At 41.2% G+C, this 21,669-nt stretch overlaps 1 protein-coding gene across 1 annotated transcript in view; it reads left to right on the forward strand.

Moving 5' to 3' along the window:
* The first annotated feature begins 8,983 nt into the window (after positions 1-8,983).
* The window catches only part of mib2 (MIB E3 ubiquitin protein ligase 2), a 281,262-nt gene continuing 268,576 nt past the window's right edge, over positions 8,984-21,669 (forward strand). The window contains exon 1 of the mRNA XM_085967467.1: positions 8,984-9,198. The gene's annotated coding sequence lies outside the window, so the exon portion shown is untranslated. The remainder of the gene's footprint in view (positions 9,199-21,669) is intronic.

The following is a 21,669-nucleotide window of genomic DNA, read 5'->3' on the forward strand; positions in this document are numbered from 1 at the left end:
TTGCCAGTGCACTTTTGGTTTTGAAATTGTGCCAATTGCTGTCAGGCTTCCCCACTTAATTAATGGTCATTAGCATGACTAGTCATTAATATCTTATTAATTCAAGCTGAAAACAAAGTGCCTGTTTGTTGATGTTTGCAGCCAGGCCTCATACAAGGGAAGATGATGGGAAATCACGGCACTAACATTATGGCTGCACAAGGTGGTAAGAGTCTGTGTTACAAGAAACTATTCAGAAAATCCATCTCTTTCCCTGTAATTTAAGGCCTGTGTAACTTGCCCTCCTGTTAAATGGGTCTGGCTACCACCTGGAGGATTCCTCTTGGACAGTAGATTGACTAATTAACCAGGCCTTGTTTTTTCTTGGTCAGTCTGTAGGAATATCTCTCCCTTAAGACAAGCGTGTACTTTACACTGGGGCCCGAGTAGTCCCAGCTTGTTAATTACTAAACTTTATTCATCATTGGTTGTAAAATCTTTTCTTTATATAGTTCTTAACAATTATCCTCTAATTTTTACACAATTTTAGATAGTTAATCAAATATGGCGACTTGGTTATTACAAGACACAGAATTACAGACTTATATAAGAATACTCACCAAGCTCGTGACAATGAGTGGGATTTCAGTCAACATGATCCCGGGGTGCTCCCTCTTTCTTACTCCGCTCCCCTCTTTTGAGCCACCAAGTCCCACGTGATGTCAGCCCGCAACACGGCTGCTGCGCATGCGCACCGCCGCAAGTTGCTACACCTGATTCACACAATTCATACAATCTTTTTAAGTTCTCCATGTTAATTTGTTTCCTCTGTTTCAACTAACGTTCTATAGAAAACATTTAGCTTTTCCACAACTGTTGCTATCTACAAATATTCACAAAACCACCTCATTTAATATTTAACAGCAGGACCAACTTAGCTGGTTGCACCTAACCAGTTCGATAAACTACTATTTTAGTCTATTAAATCCCTCCCACTTCCTTCACCGCACTAATGGTGGCCCTGATCTGCTTGTTCCCTGTTTTATGCAGCACCCCTCCAGTTTAGTATCATCTGTTTTATTCTCTCTTTCAAATCATTTATCTACAATGTAAGCAATAAGGGCCCTAGCACTGAAACCTAAGACTCCCCGTTCATCACCACCTTCCATTCTGCTGCAGCCCTATAAGTAACAACTGATTTTATTCCTATGAATTTCTGATACACTCCAGAAACTTCTCCCTATTCCCCACTTGCTAACCGTGTGGACGAATCTACTGTGCAGCACTGCCTCAACTCACTGAGCCTAGACAATGAATGTCAGTCGGTTATTGGCTTTTTGTCATCTGTCAGTGCCGTGCATTTTTCAGCAGAGATTAAATGGGAACAAGACCCCTTCCTAGTGGACCTAAATTGATAATTGGACCCTGCTATAGGCCTCCAGGTCAGGGATACTTTGTGCAAACATTAAAAGGGTACAGAACTAGTTAAGAGTATGTGTGATGGGGCATTTTAATTACCAAGGTTATTCAGTGGCCGGCCAAGCATTCAGGATGGTACGACTGAGATATTTGTGAGTAGTTAATTGTTTTTGCGCACACATGAGAGAGAATACTAGGGGGAAATCATTTACTGGACTTGACCATTAGCAGTAGTCCCGAGGTGGTATCGGACCTTCATGTGGGGGAATATCTGGGCACCAGTGATCATATCAGATTTAAGTTGATTAACCAAGTCACTACTGAAAATAATTTAACGTTGGTTCCAGATGTGCTAAATTTGCAAGAATGAGGACTCTAGTAAAGTGGATTGAGGAGGGTGGGGTACTACAGAGTGATCATAGGGTAGTACGTAGTGATCATAGCGGTACAGATGACAAATCGAGGGCTTTCAGAAACATCTTTATGGACAAGGAAGCCTAGGTTTGTTCCTCGGATTAAAAGGAAGATGCATGGTAAAAAGAAACCAAAATGGCTTCAAGGTGATGTTTGAAGACAAACTAAACCAAAGTGAAAGTATTTTACCATACACAAGGGAAATGGCTCAAGAAAAAGGAATAGTTATTGAGGGTAACAAAATCTATCAGATTGGCCAAAAGAATGATGTGAAAAATTGTGGATAAAAGAAAGACATTCATTTATATAGCGCCTTTCACAACCTCCGAACGTCCCAAAGCACTTTACAGCCACTTTTAAAGTGTAGTCACTGTTGTAGTTTAGGAAACATGGCAGCCAATTTGTGTACAGCAAGGTCGTGTAAACAGCAATGCAACAATGACCAGATAATCTTTTTTTGGGGTGTTGGTTGATGGATAAATATTGGCACGGATTGCAAGTCCTTTTTTCAGTTATGTTACGAGTCGGAAAGTGATCAAGGATCACAGAGTCCTTGGGGGATCCGACAGGGCATATTTAGGTAGTGTGCCAAGATATGGCTGAAGGATCCTGCAGGGGCAATGTAGATATGACTGGGGTGTGAATGGTTATTTTGTGTATGTTTTTGCTACCGAAGGTGCTGCTGAGTCGCCTGAGCTGATAGCTGTGATATAAATTGAATCCTGAGCAGTTGATGTAGAATTAATCCTGGCTAGGATTAGGACTCGAGGAGGATCAGGCTGCTTCCCTAATGGCATTCACCCTGTAGTGCCAAAAGATATGGGGGCTGTATTATGCCAGCGACTATCTTGAATTTTTAGCATTTTGTTGAGGTCTGGGATTATTCCATAGAATGGAGGGAGTACAGAAGGTAGGTGGGGTTAGTAGTGACGAGTGTTATCAGTTACTCCAGTGTCCTGGATCTTGCTTGACTTTGCTGGTGTCAGAGAGGACGTTGCCTGAGTGCTTTTTCCTACATTGGCCTGAGTTTTTTCCTTCTGTTTTTTCCTGTTGCCTTTCCCAGGAGATTGTGGAACTGACGGGGTGGATTCACGTAAAGCTGCACCATATCTGAATGTGACAGATTGGATGGAGCAGCTGCTCTTTTCTAGCTTTTTTGTATATTTGTATACTACTCCTACGCCACCCAAGTGGACATTAGCTAATTCAGACCAAGGATCAAACTTGGGAACTTCCTGATTTATCTGGTTCTGCTACTTACTGGATAAACTCATTAAGCCTTACCTCTTCCTGCCTTTGTAAAGCTTTCCCAAAACTTTCCTTTTCATCTGTCTTAAAATTTGTTTTCTACCAGTTCTTCCATCCTGCTTGGTGTATATATTCTTCTCTGTTTTGAAGAATTTAAAGATGTCTTTCTGACATATAAATGAAAGTTTTTGTTGAGAGATCTTGGGGATATAATTTCAAACTAAAAAGGCTTTCTGCCAATAGAAAAGTGGGGCTATAGCAAAGCCGAGCCACTTGGTGGCAGGATATGCTGATGGTTTTGCTTTTCTATCAAGAAACTAGAAAATTAATTTCACCTCATATAAAAGGACGTCAATGATTGGAGATTTTGGATAAACAGACCTTTAGAACAAATTCTTTAAAATGTAATTCATTTAATTATTGTTTGTAAATAAAAATTACCATTTTTTAAATTAATCCTGATGAGAGAAAGGAAAGGGCTTGTTTTTATAGTGTGTTTCATGACCTCAACATTCCAAAGTGCTTTACAACCAATTAACTATTTTTGAAGTGGAGTCACTGTTGTAATGTAGGGAAATCTAGCAGCCAGTTTGCACACAGCAAGCTCCCACAAGCATCAATGAGATACATGACTAGATAATCTGTTTCATTGATGAAGGTTGCGGGCTGAATACTGACCAGGACACCAAGAAAACTGTCCTGCTCTTCAGCACATAGTGCCATGGGATCTTTTACATCCACCCAAGGGGGCAGACAGGGCTTCAGTTTAAGTCTCATCTGAAAGGCAGCACATCCAACAGTGCAGCACTCCCTTTGTACTGCACTGAGGTATCAGCCTGGAATTTGTGCTCAAGTCTTTAACCCATGATCTGTCTTGGATTCAAAGCTTTTATATATAAAAAAATGTTGTAACTCCTACGTATTTCTATGTATAAGATCTTCTCATTGTCTCCTGAAGGAACAGGTGTTACTGTAATATTTCGTGGTGTGTTGTGGAGTACATCTCCAATAAATGTGTATTTCTTACAGCTTTCTTAGAAACATCAAGGAGGAAATTCAATTATGTCAAAATGTGCATGGAATAGCTTACACAAGGGACTGTTAGCCTAGTGGCTGTGTTACTGGACTAGTAATCCAGAGGCCTGGACTAATGATCTGGTGAGATGAATTCAAATCCCACCATGGCAGTTGGGGAATTTAAATTCAGTTAATTAACTAAAGCTGGAATTCTGATGACCATGTAACTACCGGATTGTTGTAAAAACCCATTTGGTTCACGAGTGTTGTTTAGGAAAGGAAGTTCACTGTCCTTATCCAGTTTGGCCTTTATGTGACTCCAAACCCACAGCAATGTGGTTGACTCTTAACAGCCCTCTGAAATGGCCAGTTAGGGATGGGCAATAAATGCTGGGCCTGCCAGTGCTGCCCACATCCCATTAATAAAATATTATTAGTTTGACATCGGACATTCAAAAATTTCTTTTCAGCTGAAGAATGGCTGTGTATGCAAGCATTTAAAATGTATCGACCTCATTGCTAGCTAGCACTGCCGAGCTTATAGGCGTATGCGAGCCTTATGAAACAATTTATTTATGATAACGTTTCTTCTTCAAAAATGAAAGAATTGGAACAGCCTGTCTTTCACTCTCATTAAACTACCAAGGGTGAGAATTCTTGGACTTGGATTTATTGGGTGTGTTGCAAGTGCAGGAGTACACTTATGCAATTTCTTTGAGAGCCCCCAAAGATGAGCTGCTTCGAGGAAGAGATTTTTGATCTTGAGGAACATACATTAAGCGCATTAGAATACATTGCCTTACACTTCTTCAGCTAAGATAGTATGCAAAGGCATCTTACGCATATGGAAAATTTACTGGCACAGACACTTTGGGCTGCTATAAAGAAATGCTGGACGTCACTGTGCTAGAATATAGTGGCGGCAGTCGGAGCTGGCCTAAATACCACAGCAACCACATGTTTGCAGTTTAAAAGACTGACCCTTGTCGCCAAAATGTTGGCATAAATAAATGCTTTCACATTTAGCCTTTATCGAATTTTCTTCAATAATAGCAAAAAGTAGAATGCATTCTGTGTTACTGATTCATATTTTAGATAAATATAGATTGTGTAAGTATAACATTTAGTCAAAATTAGGGACTTATGGGGCAGAATTGTTAATTCGATTTGGCAGTTTCGAAACCCAGAGAAAGAAAAGTCAGCAATGAGATAAGGTCATTTCACCGATCCAATCTCCAGTACATGAACTCTCCAATTGTAGTATCTGATTGCATTTTAAATAATCTCAAAGTTTTTGCTTCAGTTACCTTGCTTGGTAAATTATCTCAAATATTTACCATGCGTTGAATAAAGAGGTATTTCCTGATAAAACTGCTTTAAATTTATTTTTTGTTCATTTCCATTTATATCCCCTGGTCCTACTTTCTTGGCATACTTTAATGTCGTAATCTGGGTTTATCTTATCTACACCATTTAATATCTTACTAATCGCTATCCTGTGGCATTACTCTTGGAGTCTGGGGATAGGGTCTCTCGGTGGAATTTAAATGATGCCATTTCAAAAAGTGTTCCTTTCCCCCTCCGGTTGGGATCTGCTGAGTCCAAGCACATGGGAGAGTGTTATTTTTGTTCTTTTGCTGCTGGTGGCCAGTGCTGGAGATCAATGGACACTTAGTCGGGTGGTGCCGTGTGATGGTGGCTGTATCTCGGAGAATTCCTTTCTTTGGTGGAACCTAATTAGTTAATTTTTTTATTTTTTTATAAAGTGTTTGGTCAATACTTAACCGATAAGAAAGAATAATAATTGTCCAGTCATACACAAATATTATTATATGCATACATGTTGTTGAGGTGTCCAGATAATCACTTTCTTTCTAGACTATAAAGTTTAAGCTTCTCTAATCTTTTCTCATAGTTTATTATCTTTTCACTTGGGTTCGCCCAACAGCATATGAACTGAGAAAATTGGCATCTTCAGGAGAAATGGCCATAATACTTTATCTTTTATCTTATGTTTATAAACATCTAATATATATAAAAAAATTGTAGGCAGGTCACAACATTCCATTTCAAAATACATTGAAAGTTCCTATGTCAAGCTGATTTTATAGAAAACCCCATTAAGTGCCCACCGCTTCTTTCAATACCTGTTATGCCTATCTGTGAAGCTGTGATAGGGTATTTTTCCGCACCAGTTCAACTTAATGCAATTCAAATGTAAATCAAAGATGCTGGAAGAAATAGTACCATTAAAATCATAATCAGCAAGTATTGACAGAATGACTCACAAAAGCTGGGATGATAGTGCAACCATGATCTGACTGTCAAAGCTTATTGCAATATTGGCCTAAACTACGACCTTCAAAACTGATGCAATTTCCCATTTTTAGAGTGTTGATTTCAATGATATCCAGTATAATTTCCCTAAACCATAATACGGATGTTTCCATGATGGCTCCGTAAATTTACCCAATGAAAGGCCAGGAATATTGCAGGTTAAACCTCCATTCGGTGCTGATCTCAGCCAGATTGGTCGGAGCAAATCAAATGGCTTCAATGGCCTGGAGTAGACAGAGAAAAATCAGCTATAGTTTCCAACCCTGATTGTTATTCGGGTATCTCTGCTGAAAATACATGTGTATAGAGGATGGGTGCGGATAGGATCAGGCTCAGCTTCGATATCTTCCCACAGTCAACGTCAAGGCTCACACAACAATGGTTACTTTAGTAAGATATTAAAGGGTAACTCTGTCATAGCAAAGATCAACGCCTTCAGCAGAGGTGGTGAGGCGAGAAACATTTGCAGTGAAAACTGGTGATAAGTTTTTAAATGCTTATAGAATACATTAGGGTCATAGGAACATCCTTCATGGCTGATCTGTACCTCAACTCAATTTAGCCACCTTTGCTCCATATCCCTTGATACCCTTACCTGATAAAAATCTATCCATCTCTGTCTTGAAATTTTCAGTTGACCCAGCATTCACAGCCTTTTGGGGTAGAGAGTTTCAGATTTCCACTACCCTTTGTGTGAAAAATGTGCTCCCTGATTTCACTCCTGAACGGCAGAGTTCTAATTCCAAGACTATGCCCCCTTGTTCTGGAAGGATAGATTCCAAGCTAGATTTGCAGAAGTTCACTCAGACCTGTCTGGGCATGCAAAAGGAACCTCACCATTGGAAACTAGCCAGCAAAGTCAACTCAGAACAAACATTATTTATAAGGTAAACAAATTGTTTTTTCAGTGTAGCAATTTTTTCTCCAAACCATGATCGTTAGTCTAGATTAAAGCATTTCTCAGAAATACAAACGATATAGTGAGAGACATAAAAACAGACTGTAAAAAGCTTCTATAGGTATGTAAAAAGGAAAAGATTAGCAAACGTAAATGTGGGTCCCTTACAGACTGAGACAGGAGACATTATGATGGGGAATAAGGAAATGGCAGAGAATTTAAATACTTTGTGTCTGGCTTCACGGAAGAAGACGCAAAAAACTGCCTTGAAATAGTGGAGAACCAAGGGTCTAGTGAGAATGAGGAACTGAAAGAAATTAGTATTTGTAAAAAAATAGTGCTGGAGAAATTAATGGGACTGAAAACCAATAAATCCCCTGGACCTGATGGCCTACATCCTAGGGTTTTGAAAGAGGTGGCTATAGAGATAGTGGATGCATTGGTTGTCTTTTTCCAAAATTCCATAGATTCTAGAATGGTTCCCATGGATTGGAAGGTAGCAAATGTAACCCCACTATTTAAGAAAGGAGGGAGAGAGAAAACCAGGAACTGCAGACCAGTTAGCCTGACATCAGTAGTAGGGCAAATCCTAGAATCTATTATAAAGGGCATGGTAACAAAATAAAAAAGCAAATTATTATTTAAATGGAGAGAGATTACAAAATGCTACAGTTCAGAGGGACCTGGGGGGTCCTTGTGCATGAAACACAAAAAGTTAGCATGCAGGTACAGCAAGTAATCAAAAAGGCAAATGTTGGCCTTTATTTCAAGGGGGTTGGAGTATAAAAGCAGGGAAGTCCTGCTACAACTGTACAGGGTATTGGTGAGACCACACCTTGAGTACTGTGTACAGTTTTGGTCTCCTTATTTAAGGAAGGATATATTTGCATTGGAGGCAGTTCAGAGGCGATTCACTAGGTTAATTCCAGAGATGAGGGGTTTGACTTATGAGGAAAGGTTGAGCAGGTTGGGCCTATACTCATTGGAATTTAGAAGAACGAGAGGTGATCTTATCAAAACATATAAGATACTGAGGGGGCTCGACAAGGTAGAAGCAGAGAGGACGTTTCCCCTCGTGGGGAAATCTAGAACGCGGGGGCACAGTTTTAGAATAAAGGGTCGCCCTTTTAGAACTGAGATGAGGAGGAATTTCTTCTCTCAGAGGGTTGTAAATCTGTGGAATTCTTTGCCCCAGAGAGCTGTGGAGGCTGGGTCATTAAATACATTTAAGGTGGAGATAGACAGATTTTTGCAAGATAAGGGAGTGAAGGGTTACGGGGAGCAGGCTGGGAAGTGGCTTTGAGCCCAAGATCAACCGTGATCTTATTGAATGGCGGAGCAGGCTCGAGGGGCCAAATGGCCTATTCCTGCTCCTATGTTCTTAAAATTTGTAACTGGAGGTGTCCTGGCCAATATTTCTCCCTCAACCAACATCACTAAGACAGATTATTTGGTCATTATCACATTGCTGTGTGTGGAGCTTGCTGTGCGCAATTTGGTTGCCTGTTTCCTACATTACAAGTGACTACACTTCAAACAGTACTTCATTGGCTGTAAAGTGCTTTCGGACGTCTGAAAGGCGCTATAGAAATGCAAGTCTTTCTTTTTTTTTAAATGTCAACCAATGTAAAATTTATGAAATATACGGTGATTGTGAAAGACACAAAAGGGGGGAAAGTGCGCCAAGGTCAGTGAGGCAGGTTGTGTTTGATGAGGGGGGAGGCCGGGCCGGGCGGGAGTGTGAGCCGCTGCTGAAGGCGCTCGATGTGGGGCAGCGAGGCGCTGCAACCGCTTCCAGCTTCCCCCCGGATCCAGCGGCCCTGGGCCGCCGAGCGCGGCGTCTGACAGCCCCGGGCCGACAGAGGCAGGAGCCCGGCCGATGGCAGGTGAGTCGGGGACAGGGGCGGGCTTGTGATGAGGGAAGTGAGCGATGGTTTACCCGCCCTCGCTTTGTGGAAGGCGCGGACATGTCGCCGGTGTGAGTGAGTGAGTGTGAGGGACGAGGGAGGGTGAAGCCCGGCACAGGCCTCAGCCCCCGACCCTCCCCGGTCTCAGCCCCCGACCCCCCGGCCTCGGCAGCGAGCTGTCGCCTCTCGGCCATCAAGCCACACATTTCCAGTTTGCCCGATGAGTTTGTGTCGAGGGACGCCCATTACTTCATCAACATTAACAAAAAAATAATCTCAAAGGCTGATGGTGAAAAGCCCGGTAAACTCTCGGGGAACCCCGTCCACAGATAATTTATTAATTTCTATTTCTAAAATGTAAAGTGACCGCAGCTGGTTACCAGGGCAGTGAGGAGAATCCTCCACAGCAACAGGCCCCTCAGTAGCTCAACAAAGTCTGGCATTTCTATAGCGCCTTTCATGACCTTCCAACTTCCCAAAGTGCCTTACAGCCAATGAAGCACTTTTTGAAGTGTAGTCACTGTTGTAATGTGGGAAACACGGCAGCCAATTTGCACACAGCAAGCTCCCACAAACAGCAGTGTGATAATGACCAGTTAATCTGTTTTAATGATGTTGATTGAGAGCTAAATATTGGCCCAGGACACCTGGGATAACTCCCCTGCTCTTCAAAATAGTGTCATGGGATCTTTTATATCCAACTGAGAGAGCAGACGGGGCCTCGGTTATATGTCTCATCCGAAAGATGGCACCTCCGACAGTGCAGCGCTCCCTCAGTACTGCACTGGAGTGTCAGCCTAGATTTTTGTGTTCAAATCTCTGGAGTGAGACTTGAACCCACAACCTTCTGACTCAAGAGATGAGGGTGCTGCCCACTGAGCCATGGCTTATCACTGGGCAGCTGTCCTTGCAGATCTGGGGTGCTGGAGCGTCCTACATGGGCAGAGAGATTTTGTAAATTGTGTACATACATCTATCTATATAAATAAAGCCCATCAACTTTGCCACCTTATGTCTGATCTTTTTGAGGGAGGTGGGGGAAGATGAGATTTGGGGTTGGTCTACTTTGTCAGTGACATTAATTTCTGACACTTTGCAGTTTCTAGATAAAGTTTTTTTTTCTTCAAAATACCAATTTTCTTACCTGCTGTGCAGCAGATTGGGGTTCTAAAGTGGTAGCTTGGTCCATTCATCTCTCTGGGTTTGTCATACTGCTACATGAGTAAAATGATTGAATTCAAAGGTAGAGTGAAACTTTAAAAAAGTACCAACTCTCTCTGCACGTGGAGAACAAGGGATGTGTAAAGTTTACAGAATAAAAGTTGCCCTCTAACTCTGCAGAAGTTATGGTGTGGAGATGCCGGTGTTGGACTGGGGTGGACAAATGTAAGAAGTCACACAACACCAGGTTATAGTCCAACAGTTTTATTTTAAATCACAAGCTTTCGGAGCGCTGCTCCTTCACCTGACGAAGGAGCAGCGCTCCGAAAGCTTGTGATTTCAAATAAAACTGCTGGACTATAACCTGGTGTTGTGTGACTTCTTACATCTGCAGAAGTTGACAGCTGACTGAGAGATGAACATTTTAAGGCGGTTGCAAATTTCTGTTGCCTAACTTTAAAGCAGAAAATGTGACTTTCCTGAGAGCACAATGTGACTGTCACTATTAATAATGGATAGCCTGTAGCAGAGTCTTGCGGCTTTGCTTGTTCTGCTTGGCTTCAAAGTAAAAAAGAAAATCAAAGCCCTGTTCTCGCCTAATTTTATGTTGCTTGTACTTCATTCAGCCAAATACAGTTTACATGGCTGGAAGCTTGCTTACTGAGTTGACATTTTAGTTCAGTTGCGCACTGATTTAGATTGCTAGCTGATGCATGAAAGCTTAATTTTGTTAGACCAGGAATAAGGATTGTGGGTCCGTTAGACAGTCGGATCCATAACTGAAAATAGTGAAATTGTTGAGTTTTTACGACAATCCTGTGGCTTTCATTGTCATTTTATCTCGTGACAGCCGATAAATGACCAGATTTATTGAATTCACAACTTGCCATGGTGGGATTTGTCGGCACAACCTCTGGACTGTTCGTTCAGCAGCACAACTACTATAATAGAGTACCCAATATTCCTTAGTAACAACAGAAAATGCTGGAAAAACTCAGCAGGTCAGGCAACATCCGTGGAGAGAAATTTGAGTTGACGTTTCGGGTCGAACCCTTCTTCAAAACTGGAAAGAAAAGAAAATAGATCGAAGGCAGGGCTGCGATCGGACAAAAGAATAAAAGAAACAAAAGAAGTAAAAGAGACAATAAAAGGTATTAGAAGCTAGACGAGATGGTAATAGGCTGAGATTAGGTGTAAAGTGTACTGGCAGGGCAAGAGATAGCTGCCAGGTGTGAGAGAGAAACAAAAGGAAAGGGGGTGGGGGGAAAGGAGTGGAAAAATTACAATAAAAAATGAAATAGGGGCCGAGGTTATGATCTGAAATTGTTGAACTCGATATTGAGTCCGGAAGGCTGCAGAGTGCCTAATCGAGTTCAACAATTTCAGATCATAACCTCGGCCCCTATTTCATTTTGGCTATCTCAATACCATATTCCCGCTCTCTCCCCATACCCCTTGATGCCTTTCTAGAATCAGCCAGAATAAAATGTTGGATTCTCCCAAGCTGTAGTTGTTTTTGGTTGCTAGATGGCATATTATATATATTAATAAAATTATTGAAAATGACTTCTTCTGTAGTGTGTCACAAATTTTTATTTAAAGAAAAGAGACACGAAAACCTCTTTTCTGTTTGTCTGCTGTGTAACAAAGTTGCCTGGAGCATTGCAGTTCCCACTGACTTTGTGCACTAGTGTAAAATGGGTGATAGCGAGTTGGCAGCGTTTTACATCTCCTGATTTAAAAAATTTTTTTGATTGAAGTCGGTCATCCGTTTTATATTATCGCACAAAGTCAAGATCTACCCCAATGTCGTTTAACAGGCCGTGAAGATCAGGGAGCACAGGTCGGCTGGGTGACTGACCAGAGTTTGTGAGAGGCAGCATCGAAGACAATGAGGAGCTTAGGTAGGCAAGGTGCAAGTAGTGAGGAAGTAGGTAGGCCTTAAATCACTCCGAGGCTGCAAGAGGTAGTGTAAATGGAGTTTTCATTGGCGTTCAACATGAGCAGGCTTGACTCTACTGATGAGAAGTGGGCAATTGGCAAGATGATCGGATGCCACGAGAGGCAGGTGGCCAGTGGGACACTCAGGCTGTGGGAAGTGGTAAAGAGAAGTGGGCAGCTGCTGAGTGAGGAGGATGGGAAAGCAGTGGGGAGAGGGGGTATAGCAGGGACGTGGGCAAAGGAGGCCATTGCAAATATAGGATAAGGGAGGCACTTGGAAGAAGGGTGAAGTGGCAGGCAGCGATGGTGAAGAGAAATGGATGGTCTGACTAATGCATATCTCTCAACCAACATCACTAACAGATCATCTTATCATTTATCTTATTGCTATTTGTGGGATCTTGCTGTGCACAAATTCACCATGTGTCCCTGCATTACAACAGTGACTTCAAAAGTACTTTATTGTCTGTGAAGCACTTTGAAATATCCTGAGGTCATGAAGGCATTATATAAATGCAAGTTCTCGCTCTCAATTCTGTTAATAGGTGATAATCAAGTGGTGATTAGAGGCTGTTTGCTTCAAAATTCAACAAATTTGTTTTTGAACTCAAATTAAGAAGATAAAATATACTTTGTCTCTCAGTTTAACACACTTTCTGATATTTATAGAACACAAAAAAGTGACCGGTGTGTAATCAGCATTCTGGCACACTCTGTCTGTCTATCTGTCATGCATTCTTTATTTTGGACAAATACAGCCTGTCTGTTTAAAAAAAAAACACATTTTACTTGGATAAAGATTTTGAAATGTGACCATTTGTTTCAAATAATCTTGAGAAACTATTGAATGCCAAAGAAAAGTATTCCAGCAGTTAAGCTACTGATTGATACCGATGTATCCTGGGGAACTGGGTATAAGACCAGATTGCAGCTACCAATATCACAGCTCTGGACAAAACTATCAAATCTAAGGCCAGGCTAGGGGTAGAGATGAATGCTCTGTAAAACTGAAAACATTAAAACAGAATCATGTGGATAAATGTAATCATTTTATTGCAAATTATGTTTTGGATATTAGAAATTTTAGTTACTTAGAGAATTGTGCGCATAACATTTTCAGGAAGTAATTTGAGTGCTTTCTGGGGGAGATATAAATCTGCTGGCCAGAGGCTAGAATTGCACGCTGAAGAGAGCTAGTTTACATCATAGACATAAAAATTTACATAGAAAAAAAGGTGATCAAAAATGGTGACAACCATTTGTAAGGTTTTGTAGAGAGGAAATATGTGCAGATGTAAGATTTATAATAAGTTACAGATAAATGCTGATCCCACACTTCATTTAGTCTTATTTTTGTTGGTGAGATATTACCGATTTGTTGTGGCAGCCATGTGCACTCGCACTCTAGTAATTCACTCTCGTATGCATCATTATCTTTTTAGCAGAAGAGATTGCTTAGGATTTTCAAAACCATTAAAGCAGTGAGCATGCTGTGATAGAGTACAGAGAATGCACGATAAAGTTCCTCCACAATTTCAACATTTGGCTATTTGACATGTGTGCACAACACAATTTTACAAAAAAAATTTTAGTACAGTTCAGCAGGCATAAGGGCACAGACATTTTTTACTCCCGTTGGATGCAGCCTTAAACCTGTTCTGCTAGTTACATGCCATTGCTAATTAATTATTCTTGACTCTCACTTTATTTTTCTTGTGTGTGTCAGCTGTGGCTCAGTGGGTAGCACACTCGGCTCTGAGTCAGAAGGTCGTGGGTTCAAGTCCCACTCCAGAGACTTTGAGCACAAAATCTAAGCTGACACTCCAGTGCAGTACTGAGGGAGTGCTGCTCTGTCTGCGGCGGCGTCTTTTGGATGAGACGTTAAACTGAGGCCCCGTCTGCTCTCCTAGGTGGATGCAAAAGATCCCATGGCACTATTTCGAAGAAGAGCAGGGGAGTTATCCCCGGTGCCCTGGCCAATATTTATCCCTCAATCAACATCACTAAAAACAGATTATCTGGTCATTATCACATTGCTGTTTGTGGGAGCTTGCTGTGCACAAATTGGCTGCCGCGTTTCCTACATTACAACAGTGACTACACTTCAAAAAAAGTACTTCATTGGCTGTAAAGGGCTTTGGGACGTCCACTGGTCATGAAAGACACTATAGAAATGCGAGTGAGTCTGTCTTTCTTTCACAGTGCCAAATATAATTTTCTAAGCTGAGAAAACAGGTACAAAGTTGGTCACCCTTTACTTGTGCTCCTTTGCAAATGACTGTGTATGGGAATGAACTAAGGTGGCTCTCCAGCAAATCTTCCTCTCTCTAGAAAGGTGCCTTGATGATCACCCAGATGATCGCACAGCCTTACTGTGCTGGAACACCAGTCTGCCATGGCATGCTTTTCTTGTTTATTCAGATGGATGTGGGCTACTGAAGAATATTCATAAGTTTGCAGTAATGGAGAAAGTACCAGTTTGGTTGCATATTTCTGTCTCGAGCCAATTTTTATCTTGAAGAATGAACTTCATTGTTTTAGTAATATGGATGAATAATGTTTGTCTCAAATTGCCTCTTAACTGAATTACATTCTGGTAGTACTAAACAAACTTGACTCTCTCCATGCAAACCAGGCTACCAACCTGCCCAATTCACACTGAAAATAATAGAATGCTCTGAAATTCCAATTCATAAAATAAAAATGCATTTAGAGTTAATGTTCCTTCCTCTAGTAGCGACACTAACGCTTAAAAAAAAAAACATATTGTCTCATTAGGGGATGAATTGAATAATGATATGTGAAATGAAGTATTAGCTGTTTTTAAAATGCCTTTTTTATTTTTTTATTCTATATAATATTGAACATTTTATCTTCACACGCTGCCTGTCAATTTTTCCATTTTAAATTCTTGTGTCCACATTTATAATTGTCTATTAAAGTTGTCACACTGTAATTACACCCTCCTACCTGTGATGGCAGTGTAGCAACTCCATTTTCTATTGCCCAGCTCCTCAGCCTGAATTGCAGAGAAACCCTTGCGCTCCGACAGGCTACTTTTCTGCTTCCCAGATTGCCGTATGTTTAGGACGTTTTATCAGACTAGTATTTGTCTGTACTACGGTGCTGCAGAAAGATTCAGTCACTGACTTGTTTGTGTAGTTTTGCTTTTCTGCCACCATCCCCATTTTGTAGTTTTCGTCGAATCATGGAAACTTACAGCACGGAAGGAGGCCATTCGGCCCGTCGTGCCCGTACTGGCTCTTTGAAAGAGCCGTCGTGCTCAGTCCCACATCCCCGCTCTTTGTCCATAACTCTAAGTTGCTCATCCTCAAGTACCTGTCCAACTCTATATAGAATCATAGAAACATTTTAGATCTACCTCCTTTTTGTCTCCCCAATCACGCTGTTCCCCAACTGAGAGGGATAAACTCCACATTCAGCACTTAAATACCAAGTGTGCTATAATTAGCAATCCCTGTACAAGTCAGAAAGAAGATTTCAAGTTTAAATGTGCTAACATTAGTTAAAAAAACTGATTAGATAGGGAAAATGATCAAAAGTTGAATTTCACTACAAGTACAATTTGCAGGAGTTTGAAAAGTTTCTACAAATGAATTATTTCACAGTATCGTTAATCCTCTTAAGGAAGCCATATTCCTTTAGAAAAATTTCTAAGACTATTGCACACTGGTCTTTTGTTTTTAGTAAGTTGTGTGGAGCTCGGAAACATTCCAAGGATTTGCACTTTTTTGATGTGTAGGTAATTCCTTTGAAACAATTTTGAAGTGAAATAAATCACAAAATGCTGGAAATGAGCAGCAGGTCAGGTAGCCGCTGTAAGGAGAAAAGGCAAGTTCATGTTTCGGGTGTACAGTCCACTCTTGATAATTCAAAGTTGTTTATGGCGCTAAAAATGAATTGTCCAATAATTTTAATTAATTAATGTAAATAACAGCAAAGTGGGAATTTAGTGCTAAAGATGAATTCTCACATCATTTGAATGAAGTGACTGAGTTAAGGGTAGACTTTATGGCCTAGAAATTCATCTCGGGCGGTGGCACAAAATGGCTGATATCAGATTGGCCGCCCGTTATACGCAGCGTCAGATACTCGGTTGCATTTGACTGCAATAGAACTGAATACCAGGCGCTGCGTATAACGGGCAGCCGGTCCAGTACTGCCCGGTTTGTGCTACTGCCCGAGATGAATTTCTAGCCCTATACCCTTCATCAGAACTCTGCAGATACTCACTGACCTGTTCTGTATTTCCAGCATTTTCTGTTAGTATTACTTCAGATTTCCAGCAATTTTCAAAAAAGTTGAATTCATAGGAAATGTCACACTGTCCCTCTCCAGTGCCTCTATATCCTTTTTATAATATGGCGACCAGAACTGTACGCAGTACTCCAAGTGTGGTCTGACCAAGGTTCAGTACAGGGTTAGCGTAACTTCCCTACTTTTCAATTCTATTCCTCTAGAAATAAACCCTAGCGCCTGGTTTGCTTTTTTTATGGCCTTGCTAACCTGTGTCGCAACTCTTAGTGATTTGTGTATTTGTACTCCGAGATGCTTATGAGAGGGGAAACCGTATTGGCATAAGTACAAATGATGGTTTCCTGTTGCTAGGTCACTTGCAGCTTAGCAGTTCTGTATTTTGTCATGTCAGACTGTACCGCAAGAAAACATGATCAAGGCTTTTGTCGTAGAGGTCATTTTGATTGTTACTTTCACTGCAAACCCATTTGAACTGCCTCCATTTCTGACATAGTTGGAACAGAGAGGACTGTGTTAGGACAAGTTAGGGTTTTTCGATATAGCATGTGCCCCAGAGAAAGTTATGTTTTTTAAAACTATTTATATTATTTGTTTTTGCATGTTGTTTGTTTTGTTTTAACCATGGTGAGAGGGCTCTGCTATTACATAACCATAAAGTGAGAATTTTACTTACTACTTGACTGGTTCTCTCCTATTAACAGTTGACATGCAATAGAATTACTAATCATACTGATTCCATCTCACTGACTGTTGTGACAAACCTAGTCCAGTTGCCCCTGTTCAACATCATTCCTATGCGTCTAATTGCCATAGGCATCTTTTGCAGTAGTTCGCTTGAATGATGGATTTTTCCTGTTCGGGCACTCTTCCCTAAACATTACACGGTGAGTGGATTTCATGTGTTATGTTGATGTTTGTGTTGGTCAGTTGGCCAGTTGAATAGTTGCATTTAAACTGATAGGAAAGCTTCAACAGATTTATAAGAATGATGATTTGCTTTGGGTCAGGGTATTATGGCTCTATGCTGCAAATGAAAAATGACATGTCTGTTTGATCGTAGCTTGCTATCTGTCACTGAGAATGCTGGTAACGCAGGATATGACAGACTTTAGTGCCATACACTGCTAATTTATACTTGGTCTGAATCGTTGATTTGAATAGTAATAGTATAGAATGATACTGCACAGCAGGAGGCTATTGGGCCCACCGTGCCTGTGCCCATCACTTTGCCTGGCATTTAATCTTTATATGTCATACAGTTAACAAAGGTATTCTTAATTCTTAGATTGAAATCAATATGCTTGTACAGTATGACCTGTTTGAGATCAACTTTGGCAAAGTTAATTTGGTCTCTTCAGTGTTTGATTTTACAGATTGGACAGGGTGGTTGATATTCAGGCTCTTGTCACCAGCCCACTCAGCAGTGTGTGTGCTAATCTTCTCTGTATCGTTCCAATCTTAGTATATGTGTGTGCTGTTGTCTCGAGATGTGGCTCGCTTGTATTTTCATAACTTTCTGTCGATTAAACAAAACACTTTAAATGCCGTGTGTATTTATATTTACAGATTCTAAATTATGGTTGAAGTTTTCCTGATAAAGCTGAGCAAACCCTGAGTTTGAGGGGTCAATGTCTACAGTTTTCACTTGCCCCCCCCACTGTGTTCTAGTTTTATTGGGCTGTAAGCATTTTTAGGATTCACTCAAGTAATTACTGCTATTAAAGTAAAGGGTACATTTCCTTTTTTAGATGGATTGTCAGTCCAGTGTTCAATTTTGAACATGTTTGTGGTAAGTAGGAAGCTAGTAAATATAGGTCCAAGTGCTCAGAGTTGACACGGTTTGTTTTGCTTGATACAACAACAACAACTTATATATTTATATAGTGCCTTTAATGTAGTAAAACGTCCCAAGGCACTTCACGGGCGTTATCAAACAAAATTTGACACCGAGCCACATAACGAGATATATGGGCAGATGACCAAAAGCTTGGACAAAGAGGTGGGTTTTAAGGAGCGTCTTAAAGGAGGAGAGAGTTAGAAAGGCGGAGAGGTTTAGGCAGGGAATTCCAAAGCTTAGGGCCTCAGCAGCTGAAGGCACGGCCTTCAGTTTTGCTTATTTTAGTCTGTTTGGCATTGTATTGCTGTGTTGAATGACCTGCTAATACAAGTTGTAGAGTGTGAAATTAATGAAGCCGTTCAGATGGGTGGGTTGAGTTTTTTCGAACTCTGATTTGAAGTGACTTATTCAGAGAGCACTTTAGTATTTATTAATTGGCATTGCTCATGGCAGGTTCCACAATAAGCGTTTAGCTACTGATTATGCATGACATGGTCTAATGTCCTGTGTATTCTTCTGCTGCAAAGATGCAGCTATTCTTAATCAGGCTTGTCCTTTCAAGGTCACAAAGTCTGATTGCAGTAAATAGGAGCTCCTGAGGCGAGTAAGAGTGCAGTTATGGGAGAAACTGTGGGCGATTTTGGAATTCCATTATTTGTAAGTGATAACTGCATATTTCTCAGTATAAACAAAAGGAAGCACCGGAGGCATAATCACTCCCTCTGTCTGTCGCTACCTCAATGTCTAAGTTAGCTTTCTCCTCTGAAGTAAAAATTAAGGGGGAAAAATTCAGTTGTTTGCGCTTTAAGAGGGCGCTAATGGGGCGCAAAGCAACTAGTGCCCGGGCGCGGCAATGTTTGCGCCGCTCGCAATTTAACTAGACATTTTGTGGCAGCGCTAAACACTACCGCCATGATCTCCTGCACCAGCAGATTGTGACGTCAGTCGAGTGCGCAGCGCCCCGTTAGCGCCCTGGACCGGATATTGAGTGGCGCCCCCTGCCTTACTGCCTGCCGCTAGCAGCGACAGGTTGAGGGGAGCATTATGCTGTCAGAAAAGGACTAGGGGAGCGCTATTTAAAGGCGACCGCTTCCTGCCTTTTTTTGTCGGTGACATTTTTGCACCACGCATTCTGAGAGAGAGAGAGACTTCTGGAGAGATTCAACGCTGTGTGAAGGAGTTTTGGGTACTGAGCAGCACTTTGCAGGTTCATTTTGATTTGCCCTTCCTTGCTTTGAGGTAGTGCCTCGCTCCTCGGCCTTTGCGCCTTAAGACAGGTGTGAAGCGCCTGATTTAGCGCTCCTATCACCTCCAGGGGCGATAAAAGCCAAGTTTGCTGTTGGAGGCGATAATTAGCGCCAGGCGCTAAACTTTGCGCACGGCCGATAATGGCGCCCCAAATGGGGCAATACCGAATTTTTCCCCCTAAGAGTTTAAATCTGAAACTTTACCTAAGCAAAGCTTTGAAAATAAGCTGTGGAGGATTAATTTCAAAAGGTGGCAGAGTGAATATTTTAGTTGGGTATTGACATGTATATGAGGTAGTTTACATTGATGTCTGTGATTTTTACAATCAGTTTGCAATTATATACTTTCGTAGTCTAATATGTCTTAAAGATAGTGTCAAAATAATTGGTTAGTGCAGATTGTAGTTTTTGTTTCTGCCATTTTTTTATATTTTTATGCTCGCATTTAGATCGCTCTTCACCATCCCACAGATATCATTTCATAGTTGGGAGGGACTGCGACTCACTCCCAGGCCTCTACACGAGGCTGGTATTAGGTGTGCACGAAGGGCCCGATTTAACTTGCCTCCCTATGTTCATGTCTCTCTTTTTGGAGAACCACTTGTCAGTTTTTATTGACACCCCCTGATTTATAGTCCAGCTGAGATTCAAAACTTGCTGCGTGGCACAAACCAACATCTTTGCACTCCATTGTGATAATTCCTTCCAGATACTATGTCCAATTTGCTCTAATGTGGACTCGACCCAACTTGCTTAGTATTCCAAAAGAAAGTTCAGCAAAGTTTCCAACTGTCCCCTCCCCAGCCCCCCCCCCCCCACCGCTCCTTAAAGCTAATTGAGTAAAATTTAAGAATATCTCGTAACCTTGTTAGCTGCATTATCCAACCCAGGCCATTCACGTTGCAAATGCTGCTGTAGTCCCGACAGCACAGGAGCCATTGGGTTTGAAAGTCCTGGCCAATATTTATCCCTCAATCAACCTAACAAAAACAGATTATCTAGTCATTATCACGCTGTTTGTGGGAACTTGCTGTGTGCAAATTGGTTGCTGCGTTTCCTACATTACAACAGTGACTACGCTTCAAAAAAGTACTTCATTGGCTGTAAATCGCTTTGGGACATCCTGAGGTCATGAAAGGTGCTATATAAATGAAGTCTTTTTTCCTTTAGTCTCATTTTTAAAAAAATCCTTTCCGCCATAGAATTCTGATTGGAGCAGTGACAATGGAAAAGGGGAAATATTCACAAAGTTAAGGAACATATTTTATAAGAACATTTCAATATCTAACTGATAGAATAGGTTTAGTGTCTGTGTAAATATCGAGTTAGCATTTGCATACTGATTGGTCCACTAGTGACCAATTTAATTGTAAAACTCAAACCAGAATGCCGCCATGACTGTTAGTGCCAAGACTTGGATTGGCACTTGGGTAGTATCCTAACTTGGCCTCGGAATGCAGTGGTAGTGCATTGATTGTTGAGTGACAGCTTCCTGGCCAAACTGCAAATTACAGAGATCCTGCCATTTATGATGGGGAAAAAATGACGTAGAAGTGTGTTGAGAAAAGCAACAATTGGAAGCAAGGTCTTGTAGGCAGGGAGAGTGTGCAGACCTAAGATTTTTAATGAGAGAGTATCTGGATGATGTAAGTATGAAGAAACATGCACGCCGGAGCTCTCAGCTTTGGCGGGGTTGTAAAATGAGTGATCCCAAATCTGCCGCTCGTTGTACACGATTTTCCTTTCCATTTTATGACCCTGCCAAAGTTAAGTTCTGCCTGTAAAGATGTGCTATTGCAATAGGGTCATTACTCATGATTTTACAAGTGATTCCGTTCTGGGTTTTATCTTCAATTAATATATCTGTTTCTTTTGAAGAGGCTGTACAAAATAGGAACATTTTAAACCCGCAAGCCATTCAATAATGAGCGCTCGCACTGCTTCCAACAACACTGTAATTATACCACAGAGGAATATCGTGCACAA

This window comes from Somniosus microcephalus, chromosome 25, assembly GCF_052327205.1.
Source record: "Somniosus microcephalus isolate GS21.2 chromosome 25, FLI_Smic_1.0, whole genome shotgun sequence".
Lineage (NCBI taxonomy): Eukaryota > Metazoa > Chordata > Chondrichthyes > Squaliformes > Somniosidae > Somniosus > Somniosus microcephalus.